The 6,000-nt window shown below is 44.2% G+C and overlaps 1 protein-coding gene across 1 annotated transcript in view; it reads right to left on the bottom strand.

Annotated features, from left to right (window-relative positions):
- The window catches only part of FBXO48 (F-box protein 48), a 57,802-nt gene extending 52,027 nt beyond the window's left edge, over nucleotides 1-5,775 (bottom strand). Inside the window, exon 1 of the mRNA XM_038751446.1 lies at nucleotides 5,712-5,775. The gene's annotated coding sequence lies outside the window, so the exon portion shown is untranslated. The remainder of the gene's footprint in view (nucleotides 1-5,711) is intronic.
- Nucleotides 5,776-6,000: the final 225 nt, after the last annotated feature.

Genomic DNA, 6,000 nt, shown 5'->3' on the forward strand with positions numbered 1-6,000 from the left:
TAAGAATACAGGAGCCCCGGAGACTCTGGAAGAACAAATCAGGGAGATTCTAAAGACTACTTTGTTTTAGAAAATCCCCAAAGTATGCCTCGTGCCCTGTAATGAAGCAGTCACCCGTGGGATTAATACATCAGCTTTAATTAAATTCCAATTAATAATAATAATGGCATTTATTAAGCGCATACTCTGTGCAAAGCCCTGTTCTAAGTGCTGGGGAGTTTACAAGGTGATCAGGTTGTCCCACGGGGGGCTCACAGTCTTAATTCCCATTTTACAGATGAGGTAACTGAGGCACAGAGAAGTTAAGCGACTTGCCCAAAATCACACAGCTGACAAGTGGTGGAGCCGGGATTTGAACCCAAGACCTCGGACTCCAAAGCCCGTGCTCTTTCCACTGAGCCACGCAATTAAGCCAAAATGGTTTAGTGTTTTGGCCAAGGGTTCTTTGAAATTATTTAAATAATCTTGCTTTACCTTCAAACCATTCTGTGTTCTGCAAAGGGGCAAAGGAAAATGATTTGGAGTTTTGGTTCTCCCTAATTGGATGACTAAATCGTAGCTTTAATTTGGCAGTTGGGAGTGACTGTTTTGCATTAGAGGACTGGAAGTGTGTTGATTGAAATTTAATCAGAAATATAAGATGAATGTCTAAAAGATTTATCTTCTACAATAATAAATCCATTTCATCAATAACGATCACAAAATCCAAATTAACTAGCAATATTTTAAAACGCTGATGTCATATTTACACAGTTGCCATCAACCTCAAAGATAGCAGAATGATATATACCATGACAAAAAACACTTCACCCAAGATCCAGAAGATAATCATTGATAAGAATCTTTGACCAGGATTTGGCATTGCTGGAGAAAACCCTCTGCCACCAACTTTCTATGTGAATCTGAGCAAGTAATTTCACCTCTCTGTGCTTCTTCCTCCATCTATCAAACAAATCGATCAATTGTATTTATTGAGCACCTACTATAGAGCTCTATGCTTAGCACTTAGGGGAAGCAGCGTGACCTAGTGGGGTCTTGGGGTTCTTGGATGAACAGTGCTAAAAGGAAATAAATTACAATCATTATTTAAGGATGAAAATTCAATCATAAACAGAAACCTTGGTATTTTTTCTGTTGAATATTGACTGCTCAATTTGGGGAGATAAATTATCAGATGGATTCCTCTAAGATTACCTTGAGGAAAAAAAGTCAAGACTACAAATAAGGCAAGAAAGTGTACATATCCGTTCTTCTGTCTCCCTGTATTTCTTCATCTATCTCTGTGCTGGAAAAAAAGTGGAAGAACTCTCTTTGTCTCTATCTGTCTCTCCTGTCTCTGTATTTCTTTATCTCTGTGCTGGAAAAAAAATGGAAGAAATGTCTTTGTCTCTCTATCCCTATAAACTGTTTCTCCCCTTCTAGATCTGTCATCTTAGGCCTGGAAGGTCTTTTATGTCCAAGACTGACCTCCTTGTCTTACCTCCCAAACCCTGCCCTCTCCCTGACTTTCCCATCTCTGTTGACGGCACTACCATCCTTCCCGTCTCACAAGCCCGCAACCTTGGTGTCATCCTCGACTCCGCTCTCTCATTCACCCCTCACATCCAAGCCGTCACCAAAACCTGCCAGTCTCAGCTCCGCAACATTGCCAAGATCCGCCCTTTCCTCTCCATCCAAACCGCTACCCTGCTCGTTCAAGCTCTCATCTGATCCCGTCTGGACTACTGCATCAGCCTTCTCTCTGATCTCCCATCCTCGTGTCTCTCCCCACTTCAATCCATACTTCACGCCACTGCCCGGATTGTCTTTGTCCAGAAACGCTCTGGGCATGTTACTCCCCTCCTCAAAAATCTCCAGTGGCTACCAATCAATCTGCGCATCAGGCAGAAACTCCTCACCCTGGGCTTCAAGGCTGTCCATCCCCTGGCCCCCTCCTACCTCACCTCCCTTCTCTCCTTCTACAGCCCACCCTGCACCCTCCGCTCCTCTGCCGCTAATCTCCTCACCGTACCTCGTTCTCACCTGTCCCGCCATCGACCCCCGGCCCACGTCATCCCCCGGGCCTGGAATACCCTCCCTCTGCCCATCCGCCAAGCTAGCTCTCTTCCTCCCTTCAAGGCCCTACTGAGAGCTCACCTCCTCCAGGAGGCCTTCCCAGACTGAGCCCCTTCCTTTCTCTCGCCCTCGTCCCCCTCTCCATCCCCCCATCTTACCTCCTTCCCTTCCCCACAGCACCTGTATATATGTATATATGTTTGTACATATTTATTACTCTATTTATTTTACTTGTACATATCTATTCATTTTATTTTGTTAGTATGTTTGGTTTTGTTCTCTGTCTCCCCCTTTTAGACTGTGAGCCCACTGTTGGGTAGGGACTGTCTCTACATGTTGCCAACTTGTACTTCCCAAGTGCTTAATACAGTGCTCTGCACACAGTAAGAGCTCAATAAATACGATTGATTGATTGATTTTTAAGAAAGTTTCGTTCTCTAGAAGCTGATAAAGTCGGGGGCTTCTTTGCTGCATTAGTTCCAATTATCCTAGTTTCCTTACTCTCTGCTTTTCAAGCAAATAACAGGGTGAGAAAATTGTGTTCATGGTAATGACGGTAGTTCTCATCCAGGCCACAGAGCAAAAATTTGAATATCATTTGCACATTTTCATTCACAAGCGCAACTGCACAATACAGACACAGGTGTTTTCATTCTATCTCTTATGAGATGAGCTTTGAGGGGCAGACAAAAGATCAGTGCTGCAACTCTGCATCAAATGGAAACTCGAGGGCCCACAGCCCTCTCTGTAGCTTAGTTCATTTTCTTGTTGAATGCGCTTAGACGGAAAAAAAAACCTCCACCAATCCAACCATATCAAAATAAAGAACGTCTCTCTGCCTGCGGCTCTGACTTCATGGTTTGTGCGGCTTCCCAGAAGCTTATGGATTTCAGATATAGACAGTTCTTAATGGATTCATCTCCCAAGCATACCACTCATTAGCCTGATACTGCAAATGGGATCATTCATTACTCCACTCACTGCTCCAATTACTCCAGCCCATGAGCAACAGAACTCATGTACTTAGACGTCCATCAGAGAATTCGGAGAACTGTAGTTTGACCCAACATGACTCATGAGACAGAAAATAATGTTTTAGTATTTTCAATAGCTTCCTTGAAACCATCCTCCCACTCACCAATAATTCTGTTTCACAGAGGGAAAATGGTCACTAAATAGTGATGAGATGAGGGATAAACTTTCCAGAGCAGGAGGACAGCCCATCTAAGGCTTTGGAGCCAAGTCCTGGATCAGGGCTCCTCTCACCACAGTATCATGATCATGATTAGGGTGAAAGACATGGGGGTGGAGGTTTAAGTCCCAGAGCCACTTGGGACTTGAAGTTTGGGGGTTGGAACATGTGCATTTGAATCTTGTGTAAGAGGCAGCTACCAACGAACCTGCTCCAAGCCTTGAGCCTAGAAGTCAAAGTATCTTTGGACCTTGCCAATAGATACCACCGATTGAGCATCCCGGGCTCAGCTCTGGGCTTCCTTGGATGGAATAACGTTGGAGGGAAGGAAACATAGTAGGGAGCAATTACCCCTGTTTCTATCTGAGAAATCTGCTTTTATCTTGGGAATGGGGTTCCACCTTCTGTCACTCACTACTGAAGACCGCCATTCCCCTGGAAGCTACTGTGGACCCCCCAGGTCCATACGTATCTGTAGGACCCCAGTTCCAATTTCAAATGTTCTCACATCTTGCACGGACTTGGACTACATCTCAAGGCAAATTGAAAAAAAATCTCACAAGTTCATTTGGCATTAACGATGCCTCAGCTAGCTAAAGTTGATGATTTTTGCTCAATTCATCTTGGAAGGCGTGAAAAGAATGAAGCTTTGAAGGAGTCACAATAGGAATCTGCATTCTTCTATCAAGGCTCCATTTTTAGCTCTCTTTTCCACCACTTATTGACTCTTCAGTGTTGCTAAGACCCCACTGTTTTAAAATCAATTAGTGCTATTTATTGAGCACTTAATACTTGTAGAGCACTGTACTAAGCACTTGGGTGATAATAATACTTATTTCTTCAAAGCCTTTTCTCTAAAGCAGTTCAAGCTCCTCTAGTACCTGTCTTGTTTCTGGCCATTTACAAGTATAATGCACCTTAATGCAATACAGTCATCTTTTTCATCTCTCATGGGGAAAGGCTCTGTAGAGTTTATGATTAGTTTTTACCTAACCCAGCGCTTATTACAGTGCCTGGTACTAAGTGCTTAACAAATACCATAAAGAAAAAAAAAACACACAAAACCTACAGAGCTGGGAGCCAGAGGAACTGCTTTCTAATCCCAGCTCCTCCTCCACTTGTATGCAGTGTGACTTTAGGCAAGTCACTTGATTTCTCTGTGCCTGAGTTACTGCATCTGTAAAATGGGGATTAAGAATGTAAGTCCCATGTGGGACAAGTACCGTCTCCAATATGATTAGCCTATACCTAACCCAGCGCTTAATACAGTGACTGGCACAAAGTAAATGCTCAACGAATGCCTTAAAAAATAATCCTGAGAATACTGAGATGGATTTGCTGCTTCCAGCCAGGGATCACGCTTCCTAATGGTGGTATTTATTAAGCATTTTCTATGTACCAACCACTGGAGTAGGTAGAAGATATTCAGATCAGGCACAGTCCCTTTCCCACATGGGGCTCATAGCATAAGAGGGAGGGAGAACAGGCTTTTTAAAATCCCCATTTTGTAGATGAGGAAAGTGAGGCACAGAGAAGTAAAGTGATTTGTCCTAGGTCACAAAGCAGGAAAGTGGCGGAATCAGGACTAGATATGCCGTACTTTTTCCTCTTAGGCCATGCCTTTTCCATCCAAAACTCCTGGGCCAACGTGCTTTGGGTTGTTGAATGCTTCCAGGCCTATGGGGCCCATTCTACTACTTCTTCTACTTAAGGACAGGTCTTAGCACAGTACTTGGTACATAGCCAGTGCTTAATGAGTACCACTTTTACTGGTAGAAGGAAGGGCGAGGGGAGCCTGAAGAATGAGCTGCGGTGTATGTAGTGGCTCCCCCTCCTCAGGCATTGGGATTTGAGATGCTTGAATCTTGCTAATTAGGAAAGCAACTTCTGACCTTTACATTAATGGGTTTGATTTCATTTGTGATTCATCAAGCTTCTGAAACAATTATCCTGATACAGCACTGGTCACTCAAGTGTTTATAAGCACCAAGGTGTTGAAAGTGTTTCTGGGTTTGAAAACATTGTTGGGGGGAGGAGGGGGAAGGTGAGGGGATTTGAAGCTTGCCCTTAAGTTCAGGGGACTGGAATGGTAGCCAGTCAATTGTATTTATTGAGGGCTTAAGGTGTGCAGAGCATTGTACTAAGCACTTGGGAGAGTACGATATAACAGACACATTCCCTGCCCACACTGAGCTTACCATCTGGTGCCCAAACACTGAGAGCTTTCCTCTCCCTGCCTCTTAGCCTTCCCCAAACCCTATACCTAGTCCTTAACTCCAGCCTGGGCACTGATCAGAAGACCATGTAGGGCTCTGCTAAAGTTGGTGGTCATTTTGCTGCTTCTCAACCCTGAGCTCATCACTGCACCTTGGTGTTTTAATTCACAAATTTTACATGAAATAGGCCATTGTCATTTACTGTAAAAATGTTCATCCCACATTGAAAGTATCCAGAAATGTCATACCTGACTGCTGGGGGATCCGGTCCGCGGGCTTTCCCAGGTTCCGGGCAGGACTCCAAGAACTTCAACAGTCATCATCTTCCCAAGGCAGAAGTGTAGGTAATGCAGGCTTCCTCCCAGCCTGCTTCAGAAGTTCTTCCATCCAGTATTAGTGGGTCAGGGAGAAGTGCCTTGTACTTCCCAAGCACTTAGTACAGTGCTCTGCCAGGCCCACCCAAAGAGCAGGAGAGAATCCTGAGATTTATAGCTTAACTCTCAGCTTCTGCCCTCCCCCTCCATCTTCTTTGATTTA

Source organism: Tachyglossus aculeatus, chromosome 9 (assembly GCF_015852505.1).
Source record: "Tachyglossus aculeatus isolate mTacAcu1 chromosome 9, mTacAcu1.pri, whole genome shotgun sequence".
NCBI lineage: Eukaryota > Metazoa > Chordata > Mammalia > Monotremata > Tachyglossidae > Tachyglossus > Tachyglossus aculeatus.